The sequence below is a fragment of the Hylobates moloch genome, unplaced genomic scaffold (assembly GCF_009828535.3).
Source record: "Hylobates moloch isolate HMO894 unplaced genomic scaffold, HMol_V3 SCAFFOLD_15, whole genome shotgun sequence".
In the NCBI taxonomy this organism is placed as follows: domain Eukaryota; kingdom Metazoa; phylum Chordata; class Mammalia; order Primates; family Hylobatidae; genus Hylobates; species Hylobates moloch.
The window spans coordinates 6,034,277-6,051,003 of record NW_026652290.1 but is presented as its reverse complement, the minus strand read 5'-3'; the positions used below and the strand labels follow the sequence as shown (position 1 = coordinate 6,051,003).

At 53.8% G+C, this 16,727-nt stretch overlaps 1 pseudogene; it reads right to left on the bottom strand.

Moving 5' to 3' along the window:
- Positions 1–16,382: 16,382 nt before the first annotated feature.
- LOC116484409 (small nucleolar RNA U13) lies at positions 16,383–16,478 on the bottom strand (annotated as a pseudogene).
- Between the last annotated feature and the right edge of the window lie 249 nt (positions 16,479–16,727).

Sequence of the window (16,727 nt, the reverse complement as noted above, 5' to 3'; positions counted from 1 at the left end):
CATGAGGGGTGGGAGAGGAACCCCTGGATTCAGCGTGTGGTTCTCCCTCCCTCTCTGCCATCTCTCCTTCCCCTTCTCTTATTTTCTCTCTCTTTCTCTGTGTCTCTCCCTCTTTCCTTCTCTGTATGTCTCTGTCTCAGTACTTATTAAGCACGTTCTGTGTGCCAGGCATGGTTCTAGGTTCTGGGGACACAGAAGTGAATGAGACAGACAATGTTCCTGGTGGCCTCCATTCGAGTTGGGGACACAGAAAATAAAATGAACAAACAAGAAAAAAAGAGTTTCCCAAAAGAAGGGAAGGCAGGAAGACGTGATGGAGAGGCTGGTGGGGTGGGTGGGCGGCACGCAGTGGTGGCTGGCGGGGTTTCGCTGAGAGGATGGTGAAGGTCAATGACTCTGGGGGACCATGAGCCAGGGGAGCGGGCATAGGGCAGGTGGCAGGGGCAGCAGAGCCAGTCCCGTGGGGCAGGCGGCGGTGATTCTCATGCCAGGCAGTGGAAGCCAGGGGTGGGTTTTAAGCAAGAGAGTGACATAAACTGATCTAATGCTAAAAACCACTCTCCATTTGTGGGTGAAGGACAGACCAGAACGAGGGCAGAATGGACACTGGGTGCTCCCTGGAGAGGTGATTGCCTGTGTCTGAGCGACAGCTATTGGTGGCCCGGACCAGGGTGGTGGCTGTGGGATGGGGCTGGGTTTGAGGTGGATCCTGGAGGTTTTGCTGAGAGGTGGTGCGCTGGTGGGAAGACGGAAGGGCATGGCTGGGGGTATTGTCACAATTTCAATCTGGAGCCACACACCTGCTGACAGTGGCCCTGGCCTTCCTTAAGACCTGCCTGGCTGCAGCAAGCAGATGCCATCTCGAAGCGATGGCCCTGGCACTCAGATGACACCGCAGACGCCATCCACAGCCTCCCCAGGCCAGCCAGCTTTTCCTAACCCAGGTGGGCAGGGACCACTGGTACGGATCCCCGGCTGCCCCTGCCTGGCTGACTGGAACACACTCTCAAGGAGGACTCCATGCCGGTGACCTCCCCTTCTTCACACTTCTGTGCACCAAAGGCTGAAAACCAGGATGGAGCGACTGCCCGGTGCCTGCAACCACCGCGTGGGGTGCCTGCTCTGCAGGGCTGGGGCTCAGGGAGCCCAGAGGTACTGCTCCTCCCTGGGGAGCACAGACCTTGGGGAGGGTAAGGATCCCTGTGTGTCAGGGACACAGGTTGCGATGCACGCACAGCAGGAGTGCAGGCGGCCTCGGGAGAGGAGATCAGGCTTTGCTGGCACCAGCGTTGGGGGAGGCCCACAGGATGCATGCAGCCAGGAGAGAGGGCAAGAAGGCTTCAGGCAGAGGGACCAGGCATGGAGGAAGGGATGCACCCGGGCTCCCGAGGGGGTCGACCAGGAGGAGCCTGTAGGCCATGGCGGAGTCTGGATTTTCCGCTGTGGCAAAGCTGGTTAGTTGTCCCCTAATATCTGTTCTCCCGCTCTTCCATGGTAAGATGGCTGCTAAGAAGAAAGACTACATTTCCCAGCATTCCTTACAGCAAGGCATGACCACGTGACCACATTTTGGCCAATGGGGCAAAATGAGAATGTCACGTACCAGCTCCAGCCTCTTGCCAGAAGCTAGCTTTGCTTTTCTTGTTTTTTTGATTTTTCCTCCATCTAATGCCTCTGGAGGGCAAGCCGCCCTAAGCTGCCTGATGAGGGGCTCCCCGAGGATGACCGGGGTGCGCAGAAGGGGCCTGGTCCCCAGCGTCCTGTGTAGCTCACCTCCAGGCTGCATCCTCCCGGGGAGAATTCAACACACTCTGCCTCGTTGCAATTTCCATTATTTGGGTTTCCTGTCACTCTCAGCGGGACCTAGTTCACTCTGATAATACAATTCCAGGCCTGGGGGGCATTGCTAGATTTAAGCAGGAGCTGGCTGTGAGGTGGGGCTCGAGAGGGCCGCCAGGGAGGCAGGGCCTGAGTGAGGAGCGGAGGCAGTGGTCCAGGGGCCTGGCCAGGCCCCGGCTGGGGTGCATTTTGGGTGTGCTTGGGGCCAGCGCAGATCTTGGTGGCTTGCAGGTCTGGGGTCCGTAGTTCTGCAGGTTCTCCTGTCGTTCCCCGGGGTTGTGCGAATTCCTGGTCCTGTTCACCCTCTTACCTGCCTGGGCCTGGTCTGGAGATGGCATGAAAGGTCTGCTCCTGCTTCTCTCAGGACATCCCAGCCATGCGTGGGTAACTCTTCCTCTGGTGTTTGGCTCTGTACCTCAATCCCGCTTTGCTGGGGAGCTCCTTGGGTCACCCTACATAGGTTTCCATTTTCTCCCCGATCTCACAGAGCACTTGGATGGAAAGGGTGTGCGGTGGTTGATTGTAGCTCGTGGCTACAGGACATTTCCCACAGTCCGTGGGCACTGGGCAATAGCCACAATCTCACTGAAGCTTGGAGGTAGTTCTTGAGGTAGGAGTTAGTACAATCCTCAGTTTACAGGTTGGAAACTGAGGCAGAGAGAGGTTAAAGTCACTTGGTGACTGGAGGAGCTGAGCTGGAACCCAAGTGTTCTGGCTCCCGAGCCCCAGCGTTCAGCTTCAGCTGCTTCAAGAGGCAGCAATTTACCAGCCTTTGTTCACTTGGGATTCTATTGTCAGGCCTTGGGGCTATTGACAACATTTGATTTAAACAATGGTGCCGTCCAGCCTGGCCAACGTGGCGAAAACCCATCTCTACTAAAAATACAAAAATTAGCCGGGCATGGTGGTGCGCACCTGTAATCCCAGCTACTTGGGAGGCTGAGGCATGGGAATTGCTTGAACCTGGGAGGTGGAGATTGCAGTGAGGCGAGATCACACTACTGCATTCTAGCCTGGGCAACAGAGCGAGACTCTGTCTCAAAAAACAGAACAAAACAAACAAACAAAAATAGTGCAGCTGTGAGTATCTTGACACCACTGACTTTTTCCTTTTCTTTCTTTGTTTTTTAACTTTGCCTTCTTTCCTTGGGGTACAGTGCTTAGAGAAAGGTTATTGGACAAAGGATGGAAAAGCTACTTGGTTCTTATGATCAGATGGCTGTCAGGTGACAGACCCTCTCCTCGACCTGACTCTACTCCACTAAGCCTTCAAGGCACTGACCTTGGGCTCTGCCCTTGGCTTGTTTAGTTCAGGTTTAGCAAGAGTCCTGCTGGGTCAGTTTAGTGAAAATCCTATGTGATCACCCTCGATATTTGATCAAATTCCTCATCCTCCACTCTCGATATCTTGTTACCCTGGCCTGCTTTCAGGAAGATTCCTGCTGAGTTAGCCGAGCAAGCATCCCCTCTCCTCAATGTCTCCTCTTAGTCATGTTCCACCCACCCGGCACCCTTGCTCCTGGACTGCACACCCTACTTGTCCTTGGTAGAGTGAGACTGAGCCCAATTTCGCTCTCCTACAGCTAAACCCCATTGTGGTAGCCCCCCTGGAATAAGGTCTTCCTACTTGTCTTTAGCAAGAGTCATGAATACTTTTTTCTTTATTTTAAAAATTATTACTATTATTATTATTATTATTATTTTTTGAGACGGAGTCTCACTCTTTTGCCCAGGCTGGAGTGCAGTGGCATGATCTCAGCTCACTGCCATCATGCCTGGCTAACTTTTGTGTTTTTAGTAGAGATAGGGTTTCACCATCTTGGCCAGGCTGGTCTTGAACTCCTGACCTCATGATCCACCCACTTTGGCCTCCCAAAGTGCTGGGATTACAGGCATGAGCCACCGCACCCGGCCATATGATTATTATTTTTAATAGAGATGGGGTCTTGCTATGTTGCTCAGGCTGGTCTTGAACTCCTGGACTCAAGCGATCCTCCCACTTCAGCCTCCCACAGTGTTGGGATTACAGGTGCGAGCCATGATTCCCCGCCAAATATTTTTTCTTTAACATAGGAAAGGTTGAAGCAGTCGATAGCACCAGCAGCCACGAGTTAATGTGAATATCCCCTCTGCCCCACCCCATGCTACCTTTATTGGGTTTTATCTTTTTATTCCTTTTCGATAGTGTCATAGGCATGTAAAGATATCTTAAAGTATCAAGCCAGAGAAACTGGGAGATTTTCCATGTCATGATTTCTTGTCTCTAACTCCCCACGTGAGGACTTTTATTATCCTTGACCACTGATTAAGTGGGTTCTTCAGCACTGAATTTTGTGTGTGTGTGTGTGTGTGAGACAGGGTCTCGCTCTGTCGATGAGGCTGGAGTGGAGTGGCATGATCACGGCTTGCTGTAGCCTCTATCTCCCAGGCTGAAGTGATTCTCCTATTTCAGCCTCCCGCATAGCTGGGACTACAGGCGCACACCACCACACCTGGTTAATTTCTTTTTTTCCTTTTTTTTTTTTTTTTGAGATGGAGTCTTGCTCTGTTGCCCAGGCTGGAGTGCAGTGGTGCCATCTTGGCTCACTGAAAGCTCCGCCTCCCAGGTTCACACCATTCTCCTGCCTCAGCCTCCCGAGTAGCTGGGACTACAGGCACCCGCCACCACGCCAGGCTAATTTTTTTTTTTGTATTTTCAGTAGAGATGGGGTTTCACCGTGTTAGCCAGGATGGTCTCGATCTCCTGACCTTGTGATCCTCCTGCCTCGGCCTCGAAAAGTGCTGGGATTACAGGTGTGAGCCACCGCGCCCAGCCAATTTTTAAATTTTTAGTAGAGACAGGGTCTCCTTATGTTGCCCAGGCCAGTCTCGAACTCCTGGGCTCAAGTGATCCTCCCATCTCGGCCTCCCGAAGCGCTGGGATTACAAGCATGAGCCACTGTGTGCAGCCCAGCATTAACTCTTATGGTTTAATTGGTTCCTTATGTATGTTGCAATGCATATTTTTCTTTCTTTCTTATTTATTTATTAAAAAACAGAGACGGGGTCTCTCTATATTGTCCAGGCTGGTCTTGAACTCCTGGGCTCAAGTGATCCTCCCACTTTGGCTTCCCAAAGTGCTGGGAATACAGCTGTGAGCCTGGCTACAATTCTTTTGAATTTATACTTTTGGAATATATATATTTTTGATAAACATTTGTCCTTTATATTTGTCACCTGAAATTTCCTCTGGCCACAATGCACATTCTTCTGAATTTATACTTTTGGAATATATATATATATATTTAGTCAGTTTCCCTCTTGTTGCCCAGGCCCCAGGCTGGAGTGCAGTGGTGTGATCTCGGTTCACTGCAACCTCCGCCTCCCGGGTTCAAGCGATTCTCCTGCCTCAGCCTCCCAAGTAGCTGGGACTATAGGCTTGTGCCGCCATGCCCGGCTAATTTTTGTATTTTTAGTAGAGACAGGGTTTCACCATGTTGGCCAGGCTGGTCTCGAACTCCTGACCTCAGATGATCCACCCTCCTCGGTCTTCCAAAGTGCTGGGATTCCAGGCGTGAGCCACTGTTCCAGGCCTAGAATATATTTTTTTTGATAAACATTTGTCCTTTATATTTGTCACCTGAAGTTTACCCGTCCTCTTCATGCTGAGCCTTCAGGTAGACGGTGAGGTCAGGCTCTCTGAAGCTGGGGCCTGCCATATTGCTCATCGTGGTATCACCAGAGCCTGGGAGAGTGCCCAGCACAGCATAGGTGCTTAACGCATCTTTATTGCATGAGTAATTAAATTTAGAGGGCAAATGCATGCAAATATCTAACATACTTTCTGTTTTGACAAAACTTTTTATTTTACGACAGTTTTAGGTTTGCAGAAAAATTGCAAAGACAATACAGAATTCGCACGTCCCCTGCCCCCAGTTTCCCATTATTAATGTTGACTATTAGTGTGGTACTTTGCACAATTAAGGAGCCAGTAATGATAAGTTATTATGATTATTATTTATGTTTTTGAGACGGAGTTTTACTCGTTGCCCAGGCTTGAGTGCAATGGCGCAATATCCGCTCACTGCAACCTCCGCCTCCAGGGTTCAAGCGATTCTCCTGCCTCAGCCTCCCAAGTAGCTGGGATTACAGGTGTGTGCCACCACGCCCAGCTAATTTTTTTTTATTTTTAGTAGAGATGGGGTTTTGCCGTGTTGCCCAGGGTGGTCTCGAATTCCTGACCTCAGGTGATCTACCTGCCTCAGCCTCCTAAAGTGCTGGGATTACAGACGTGAGCCACCATGCCCGATTGATAAGTTATTATCATTTGAAACAGGGTCTTGCTCTGTTGTCCAGCCTGGAGTGTGGTGACACAATCTCTGCTTGCTGCAGCCTCAACCTCCTGGACAATGAATGCATGGTATGCGGTCCTTGGGTCTTCTCAGACTCCTCTTGGCTGTGACAGTTTCTCAGCTGTTCCTTGTTTTTGATGACATTGACAGTTTTCAGGAGGGCTGGTCAGGTGTTTTGTAGAATGTCCCTCAATTAGGATTTATCTGATGTTTTCCGTATCGCCAGGCTGGGGTTATTGTTTTTGGGGAGGAGGTTTGCAGAGATAAAGAGCCGTTTCTGGCAGGGCGCAGTGACTCGCGCCTGTAATTCCAGCACTTTGGGAGGCTGTGGAGGGTGGATCACCTGAGGTCAGGAGTTCGAGACCAGCCTAGCCAACATGGTGAAACCCCGTCTCTACTAAAAATACAAAAATTAGCTGGGCATGGTGGCATGCACCTATTTGGGAGGCTGAGGCAGGAGAATCGCTTGAACCCAGGAGGTGGAGATTGCAGTGACCTGAGATCACGCCATTGCACTCCAGCCTGGGCAGCGAGTGAAACTCCATCTCAAAAAAAAAAAAAAAAAAACAAAACCAAACAGGAGGCGTTCCCATCAGGTCACATCAAGGTACACGCTATCAACAGGGCTTATCACTGGTGACGCGGCCTGGGTCACGCATCCAAGGAGAGTCACGGGTGTCTCCCTGGAGGTTGCTGTCTTTCCTGCCCTCCACCCCCTTCATACCCTGTTCTTTGGAAGGAAGGCCATGCATGCCATCTATTTTGCAGCTCCAATTGCTCCACCTTTGGCCACTGGGCAGTCTTTCAATTGGCTCCTGGTCTGTTTCACGTTTCCCTGCACTGTGTGCAAATGCGTGTGTGTACAAGTGCATGTCTGTGTGCAAGTGTGTGTGTGTGTGCATGTATGTTTGTGCATGTGCGTGCATGCATGTATACGCGTATGCACATATGTGTGTGAATACACGTGTGTATGTTTCTGTGTGCAAGTGGGTGTGTGCACATGTGTGCACGTGTGTGCATGTGTGCAAGTGTGTGTACATGTGTGCGTGTGTGGATGTATGTGTTTTGAGCACTCTAAGATGTCCAGGCTTATCTATTTCCTCTGCCCTAGGATCCAGCATTTCTCAAGGAGCCCTGGCTTGTTTTTTATTGGAGATGTTATTAGAGATCAAGATCTGGGAGGTGTGTGGGCTCCTTGTTACCTGGGTGGGGGCAAAGCGTTTGTAAAGTCATCATTCCAGCGTCGTTGAAGCTGAGGACTCTCCACCTACAGCAGATGGATGTGAGCTTAGAGAGGTAGGGCTGATGGTCACTGTGGGTGCAGTGGTTATGGGCAAACCAGTGTCTGTAGGGGAGAGGCTCCTCCTTATGGACATACAGGAAAGTGTTTATTCACTGCTTTTCTGGCTTAGGGGGCTCTGGGTGCCCAGCAGGACTTGATCCCAGAGGCCTCCTTGGCCTGGGGACTGGGTGGATTTGACGCTTGCACAGGTAGAGATTGCCCCATGCAGATGAGCCATGTAGGGTGCTCGGGCCCTAGGGACCCAGCCTCTGGGCCAGGGGCTGGCCTGCCCAGGCCTGCTGGTGTCTCAGCTGGTGGCCGAGGGCCATAAGGCAGGCATTGTCCTCCACGAGGTCAGCTTTGCCGCTAACTTCCTGTTCTCATGAATAACCTGATACAAGGAATTCTATTGCAATTGTTTATGTGTCTCTCCTACAAGGCTGTGAGCAACACTGCATCCCGAGCTCCTGCTCTGATGCCTGGCACACAGTAGGTATTTAATAAATGATTCTTCAGTGCATAAATGAAAGAAAATGTGGGTGAAGTTAGCATGGTCAGGACCATTGCAACTGCCTTCTGATCGGTCTCCTTGCTTCTTCTTAGTCTCCAGGCAGCCGTTGGAGTGATACAGTAATGGGAATCACTCTCTTCCTTCTCTGGCCAGGATGCAGCCCCAGATCAGTGCTTCCAGGGAGCCCTCGATGCCCTGGTGAGGGGTGTGGGCTTGGAAGCTGGGCACTTACACCTGTGGGTCGTCGCCACTGTTGGAGTCGCGGAGGCATCGAGCCCCCTCCCCTGATTTTCCACCATAACTAGTGGTGACAATATTGGGTCTCAATGGGTCTCTCCTGCCTCCAGTCCAGTGCCGTTTTGTGGGGGCCATTATTGGCTTTTGGGGACACTGAAGGAGGCATGGCCTGGTTATGCAACTTGGCTGGAGTGGAAAGTAACGTCCCCACGAGGACATGGTAATAAGTCTTTCCCAGCAGGCAGATGCCAGATGCAGTGGTGACCACACCTGCCTTCTGGGAGGATTCCAGTGAGTCTCTGGTGTGGGGGCTGGGGTGGGCTCTCCATCCTCCTATCTGTGGGACAAGCATGTGGGACAGCGGGGGCCACCAGGAGCCACAGGAGACAGGCCCAGGCTCACCAGGTATACTCTGGGACCGGCTGGGCCCCAGGAGGGCTGTGACCTTTCATGGCCATGATGTTAGGACAGAGACAAGGACCAAGGATGGTGATTCCTTCCCAAAGGGCCACGGCCGTCTGGTGAGGCTGAGCAGGCAGGAGCTGAGAAAGGCAGCCTCCCTCCTTTCTCCCTCTCTCCACCATCAGCATCAGCTCCGTTGCCCAAGGTGGTCTTCCTCTGCAGGGGCTGGGTCTTGTAAGGCAATGCCACCCCGCCCCCACCTGGCGGTGGTTACTCTCTGATTCCTGGGGCCTGCCCGACCTTCACTGCAGCAGGGTTTTATGAGCGGCCTCACCACTTTATCAATTGCTGTTGCCTTTTATTACTTCTCAGGGGCTTTATCTCAGCGGCTGCCTTGCCTCCTGGCTAAATGAGGATTAATTTTTTAACAGGATTATGTGCTGTGGGTTAGCTGTACTCTCTGGGGACGGCCAGGCGCTCCCCTCCCTCTTAGCCCCTCCCTCCCCCCAGGCCTCCCTCGCTGGTTTGCTGGGGGCTGTATCATTCCAGACTCTGGGATGCGGGTGGGGTGGCGAGGGCCAGACCTGGACTCTGGGTGGTGGAGACGTCCTTGGGCAGAGCCTGCCCTGCAGGAGGAAGTTCCTTTAGAGGTTTCAGCCGCTTCTTGAAGGACACCAGACTTGGCCACTGAGGGGCTGGGAGTGGGGAGAGATGGAGCAGGAGCAGGGGGACATGGGGAGAGAGGGGAAGGGGGCCACCTTGCCAAGCCCGCCTGCCCCGGTATCTCAGAGCAGCACAGCCTGAACGTGGCCAGCATCAGACTTTCTTGGTCCGTCTCCTAGAATGCAATTTCAATTTTCCACCAAAGTTTGATAAAGGTGAGCCTGTTCTCACCCCTCCTGTGTCTGTCGCCTGGAGGACAAAACCCAGGATCCCATCTCCAGCTCTCCGTGCCACCATCTCCTTCACAAACCAGAGGGAGGCCTCCTTCTTTGCCCATCAGGAAAGCCTCTGCGTCAGTCCAGGGTGGGCCTCCAGATACCAGTCTTGGGGGCATCTCCCTGTTGCCCCAGGCAGAGCTGAAGCCCTTGTGGGTTACCCTTGTGATTCTTCTGTTGGGCCTCCTGTCCTCTCTGGAGTTATGAATTTGTGGGTGTGCTTACCCACCCGCTGGGGGCCCCTGAAAGGGACACATTGATACTGCATTCATATCTAGGCACGTGGGAGGTACTAGGTATGTTTACGGAAGGAGTGATGAATGGATGGATGAATGAATGAATGAAGGGATGAATGCATGAGAGAGGAAAGGAGGGGGTCATTGGCTCCCTGAAGGGGCCCAGGGCTGACTTGTTCACAGCTCCCTCTTCCCTTGGCTGAACCCAGGGCGGGCTGGCAGCTGTAGGCCTGGGATGTTTGAGCGGCAGCCTCGTGGGCAGCTGGGTTGATGGGGTGAGGTCCTGGCCAGAGGGGAAACTGTCCCCGTTCGGGTCTTGCTTCTCCGGAGTTCCTGCTCTGCAGGTGTGTGCAGACCTGGCTTAGCTGATGCAACAAATGACCACACACTGAGTGGCTTCAAGCAGCAGTCATGCATTCTGGTGGCCTGGGTGTCCTTGGCTTGTGGCTGCATCCCTCCTGCTCAGCCACCATCCTTAAGAGGGCTTCTCTGTGTCTGTCCCTACGACTCCTATAAGTACACCAGCCCTTGGATGTAGGGCCTGCCTGAATAACCCAGGATGACCTCATCTCCTCATCCTTCACTTAATTCCATCTGCAAAGGCCCTCCATCCAAAAAAGGCTGTATTCACATATTCTGGGAATTAGGACAGGGTCATATCCTTTTGGGGGACCAAGCTTCAACCCATAAAATACCCATATGCTTGATGAACCACCTTCCTCCTCTCTGGAAGCCTCTGTGCTCAAGCCTAGAGTTTCTGGGTGTGAGTCTATGCCCCTTTGTGACTGTCCTGTGTCCTGTTTTTTTTTTTTTTTTTTCTTTTTTGAGATGGAGTCTTGCTTAGTTGCCCAGGCTGGAGTGCAGTGGCACGATCTTGGCTCACTGCCAGCTCCGCCTCCCGGATTCACGCCATTCTCCTGCCTCAGCCTCCTGAGTAGCTGGCACTACAGATGCCTGCCACCACACCCGGCTAATTTTTTGTATTTTTAGTAGAGACAGGGCTTCACCGTGTTAGCCAGAATGGTCTCGATCTCCTGAGCTCGTGATCCACCCGCCTTGGCCTCCCAAAGTGCTGGGATTACAGGCATGAGCCACCATGCCCGGCCTGTCCTGTGTGTTTTTTTTTTTTACATTTATTTTTTGAGAGAGGATCTCACTCTGTCACCCAGGCTGGAGTACAGTGGTGAGATCATGGCTCACTGTGTAGCCTCGACCTCCTGGGCTCAAGCCATCCTCCCATCTCAGCCTCCTGAGTAGCTGAGACCACAGGTGTCTACCACCACGCCCAGCTAATTTTTAAAAATGTATTCGTAGAGACAGGGTCTCCCTATGTTGCTCAGGCTGGTCTTGTACTCCTAGGTTCAAGGGATCCTCCTGCCTCAGCCTCTCAAAATGTTGGGATTACAGGCATGCCTGGCATGTCCCTCGTTTATTTGTTCATGTGTACCACTCCTGGGTATACGCCCAAGAGAATTGGAAGCAGGGTCTCAAAGAGATACTTGCACACAGGTGTTCATAGCAGCTTATTCACAAAAGCAAAAATGTGGCAACAGGCCGGGCATGGTGGCTCACGTCTGTAATCCCAGCATTTTGGGAGGCTGAGGCGGGTGGATCACCTGAGGCCAGGAGTTCGAGACCAGCCTGACCAATATGGTGAAACCCTGTCTCTACTAAAAATACAAAAATTAGCCGAGCATGATGGTAGACACCTGTAGTCCCAGCTACTTGGGAGGCTGAGGCGGGAGAATCGCTTGAACCCAGGAGGCGGAGGTTGCAGTGAGCCGAGATCGCGTCACTGCATTCCAGCCTGGGCGACAAGAGCGAGACTCTGTCTTAAAAAAAAAAAAAATGTGGAAACAACTCAAGTGTTCCATGGCCCCAGCTGCCTATGACATGACAATGAACTCCAAGGTCCTAAGGCTGATTTTGAGGAGCACCAGAATGGGGAGGCGCCTTCACCCCTGGAGAGCGGGGCACGGGCAGGGCTGGACAGAGAGGCACAGACTCAGTGCAGCCCCTGCCTCTGGGATCTCCATGCAGCAAGGCCTGAGGTGTGGTCTCTGGGGGCTCAGGCTCCGGTGCAGCTTGGGGGCCACTGGGCAGTAGTGGGGGTTCTTTGGCTCTGTCCCGTCCTCTTTGTGATTTCGGGTGATGCCCCCTGTGAGCAGCAGGAGTTTAACAAGCCCCGTGCTCTGCTGGGCTCTGGACGGCACACAGAGGCTCCTCCACTCACGATGGGGTCCCTGTAAACCCGTCTCAAGTGGAACATATCTGTCAAAAATGCATTTACTGGCCGGGTGCCGTGGCTCACGCCTGGAATCCCAGCACCTTGGGAGGCCGAGGCAGGCAGACAGCTTGAGCTCAGGAGTTTGAGACCAGCCTGGCGAACATGGTGAAACCCCGTCTCTACTAAAAATACAAAAATTAGCTGGGTGGGGTGGTGCATGCCTGTAATCCCAGCTACTCGCGAGGCTGAGGCACGAGAATCACTTGAATCCAGGAGGTGGAGGTTGCAGTGAGCCGAGATGGCACCACTGCACTCCAGCCTGGGCGACACAGTGAGACTGTATCACACACACACACAAAAAAGGGCATTTAGTATGTCTAACCGCCCTCCAGCTCAGCCCAGCTGACCTCAGATGTGCTCAGGACACTCCCATTAGCCTCTAGGTGGGCAAAATCAGTTCACACAAAGCCTGCTTTTTTTTTTTTTTTTTTTTGGGACAGACTCTCACTCTGCTGCCCAGACTGGAGTGCAGTGGTGTGATTATAGCTCACTGTAGCTTCAAACTCCTGGGCTTAAATGATCCTCCTGCCTTAGCATCCCAAGAAACTGGGACTACAGGTATGTGCCACCACGCCTGGCTAATTTAAAAAAAGTTTTGTTTTGTTTTGTAGAAATGGGGTCTCGCCATGTTGCCAAGGCTGGTCTTGAACTCCTGGGCTCAAGCTATCCTCCTGCTTTGGTCTCCTAAAGTGCTAGGATTACAGGCGTGAACCACTGTCTCCGGCTCATGAAGCTATTTTTCTAATCAAGTGTTGATTTTCTTGTGCAATTTGTCGAATACTGTACTGAAAGTGAACATGGTTGTGTGGGACTCAAGTGCCGTTGCTGCTGAGTTCCGGCCGCATTCTTACCATCGTGGAGTCGGGGCCCGTCGGTGGAACCATCCTGAGGCAGGGCCAGCTGTGTAGGAATCTGCTGTTTGCAGAGATTTTTGTTGGTGATCACCAGGCTTGGACTCTGAGAATCTTGGAGGAACCCAGCAGGGAGCACGCAATGCAGAGTGGGACGTTCACTGGACCAGGGAGGTCGGGCCGTGGTTAGGAACCTGGGGGAGGAAGAGCTGAGGGGGTTGGGGGTCTGAGCTTTTCTCAGTGGCTCAGCCACGACCCTGGGCTACCCCTGCCCCAGGCCTCCCTCCTGTGCCTGTGAGCTGGGGTTGATCATTAGTGTCCCCTCCCCCAGCACGTAGGGCTGTGCCAGGCACAAGGAGGAGCCTTGCCGCGTTCCTGCTGAGGACAGACCACCCGGGAAAGCACTCGGACAGCCTCGGGGAAGATGAGGGTGGGTCCAGGAGATGCCAAGGGCAGGCCCTTGGGCAGGTTTTTCAACAGTGCCTCTGCCCCGCCATCCCTGTGCCCTTGGCTGTCACCACAGGGTCTCAGAGAGGAGAGCCATGTGGCTCAGCATGGCCAGGGGCAGGCTAGACTGTCTTGCTGCAGAGGACCCACCGGGGCCCAGTGGGACAGCCCTCCCCCTCCCCCTGGGACTCCATGGCCTGTGCTGTCCTCCTGCCCAAGAAGCTTCCCTCTGAGGCATCTCAGGTCCGGGTCGGTCCTGCTCACCCAGGAGGCCCATGGTAAGAAGGAGGGCGAGACATAAACAATTTCCCAGTCCTCTGCTGCAGGCTCTGGCATCAGCGTGCTTTGCATGCAGCAGCGTTTTCCCTGGGCAGCGAGGGCCTGAGTGGGCGCCTCCCCCACCGCCTCCCGGGTGTCAGCCCCAGACTGCCCCATGGCTCCACCCCTGTTCAGAGCCACTCAGCCCCCAGGAAAGGTGGCTGGGTCACGAGTTGGGGATAGGGGGGGGGGTCAGTGCCTGCTAGTTGGTGCCAGAAAACCACCTTTGCTAGACTTGGCTTTGAGGGATGGCAAGGGGGCCTCGGAGACACTGTCCTCCCTCCGCCCTGTACCCCTAGGGTACCCGCGGTCACTCAGTTCCTGACTGCCTGCTTTGGGCTGGGATCCCAGGACCCACCCTCTCCCGGCTTCTGCTGAGCCATGCCCTCCGGGGGGGGGGGTCCCCTGCCTGGTGCCACCGCCTTGCGAGTGTCACTCAGAGCCCCTGCTGCACGGAGCTGCGCTGTGGGTTTCTTTTCCTGTGTAGACCTGCAGAGAAGCTGCCTTGTCGCTGTCCCCTCATTGCTGGGGTATAAATCCTTGTTGTTACTATCTTCTTGGCCCTCTGCCACCAGCCATGGACTCTGGGGACACTCAGGACTCAGGCCTGGAATTTTCCCCAAGGTTTTTCCTAGGTGCGTTGGTGTAAACCCCCTCTTGCCCCAGAGGCTGAGCTCCCATGGGCAGGGGGAGAGTGGGAGCAGCTGTCTGGGGGCCAGGCCGCGGGGACAGTGTCTGGGGTTTCCTGTGGAAACGAAGAGTGCCCGCCCCTGCCCTGGCTCCGGCCAGTGTCTGGTTGCCCTGGTGGGCAGGGAGTGGCGGCTGCAGAATGCACGAAGGTGGTGGGTGGGGTGGGAGTGGCTGGTGCTGACTTTGCCCAAAGGCCAGAGGTGCGGTGGGGCCCCTGACACCATGTGGCTAAAGGCTTCTCCGTTCACCGGGGCTGTTATCACAGAGTCTTTCCAGAGAGCCTGCAAAGGGCCTGCTATCTCCAAAAACGTCTATCTTATAGGCACCTGGGTGTCTACTGTGTCCTGATATGGAGGAGAAGACATGCTATAGGAGATAATGTGGCTACCTTTGGCCACGTCAGGTGGATAAGAGATGGCCAACAGGTCACTGCAGGGCCTGCTCCCCCATCTCCCCCATCAGGGGACAGGATCTCGTGTGTGTGTGTGCGTGTGTGTACGTGTGTGTGTGTATGTGTGTGTATGTGTGTGTGTGTATGTGTGTATGTGTGTGTGTGTATGTGTGTGTATGTGTGTGTATGTGTGTATATGTGTGTATGTGTGTATGTGTGTATGTGTGTATGTGTGTATGTGTGTGTGTATGTGTGTATGTGTGTATGTATGTGTATGTGTGTATGTGTGTGTATGTGTGTGTGTGTGTGTGTTGTGTGTGTGTGTGTGTGTGTGTGTGTGTTGTTGTGTGTGTGTGTGTGTGTGTGTGGTGGGGAGAGGCTTCAGTCTCTGGACAGAAACAGGCTCCACTGAGCAGGTGCCCGGTGACACCTGGTGCGTTGGAGGGTGGGGCTGAGTCCGGGTGAGCCAAAACCTGCCAAAAGATCAGGGGGACGAGCATAGACCCCCCTCCACCAGCCCCGGGGCCCCACGAAGGAACATTCGGGCCGCCCCAGTTTGAGCCGTGAGTTGTGTCCACGGCAGCCTCGCTTCCTTTGCTGGGCCTTGGCGGCGATAACGCCTGAATCTGTGCAGTTCTCCGGTGAGCTTTCTCCAGCTCAGCCTCTGTCGCCTCACAGGACGCCTCGGTTCCCGGGCATTGATTCAGCACCTGCTGTGTGAAGGGAAACCAGAGAGGCCAGTCCTTGCTCCTGAGGACTCAAGGGTCTGGATGTGGAGGGAAACCCACACCCCACAACACTCCCAGACGATGAACGCAGCGCAGGTTCACGCCAGGGATGTGGGACACAGGGCCCGGAGCCCATTTGGATGAGGGAGCGCCGTGCCCTGGGCTGGAGGGACAGGGAGCCTTTGGTGGCTGGTGAAAGCATTTCGCCAGCTGAGAATATTCTTTTCGCTGGCCGTGTCTAATCTGGTTTCTGGGGAAGATAAGAGGAGGCTACATCAGCAGATGCCTGTCACCGTGGACTAAGAGCTGGCTCAGGGAATCCAATTCCAGCTCAGAACCCCGGGCCCCAGGAGCCGCTCGAGGCAGTGGCTCTGTCTGTTTTTGGACTCGAGGGACTCTGACCGTGGTTGTGGACTCTCCCTAGAAAATATGCACACATAGCAATTTGCTGACCTGTCCTGGGAGCTCACGGGAGGCCCAAGGCAGTGGGGCTCAGGGGCAGGAAGCAGAGAGGCAGGGCCCGGGGCCAGGGGAAAGAGGAGAGGAGAGAGCACGGGGGTGCTGTCCCCTTGAGGCTGCCGTGCAGGGGCTGGCTGCATTCTGAGGCTGGAGGAACAGGGAATTAGCACAGTCTGCCTGTCAGGCTGCTTCACTGTGGGTTGGCTCCTGTGCCATTGAGGATGGCGATAGGGGAGGAAGGGCGGTGATGAGGGAGGGAGGGTCCTGATGTACCACCTGCCCCCAGATGGCCAAGGTGATCCTCCCTAGCATCCCTGAGCTTCGCAGGCATGTAGGGGAGCCTCGGAGGGCACATCCGTTTGCTGTTTCTGCTGTTAAACGTGACCACAAACTTAGTGGTTTAAAACAATGCAAATGTATTTATTTTTTCCCTCATGTAAGACAGGTAATGTGCCACTGTTCTAAAGATGTTTCACGTCCCACGCAAGAGTGTGAAAACCCCCTCATCACACATATCAGCCACAAAAGGATCAAAACAATGCCAACTTATTATTTTAGAGTTCTGGGGGTCAGAAGTCCCATGGGGCTGCACTGGGCTAAAGCCACGGTGTCAGCAGGGCTGGCGCCTTCTGGAGGCTGGGGGCAGATGCATCTCCTGGCCTTTCCCGGCTTCTGAAGGCCACCGTGTTCTGGGCCTCAGTCGCAGGCTGGGGTGTTACCACACCCTCTGCTTTTGCACCATGTCTGCTCTGAGCCCCGCCTCTCTCTCACAGGGGCCCT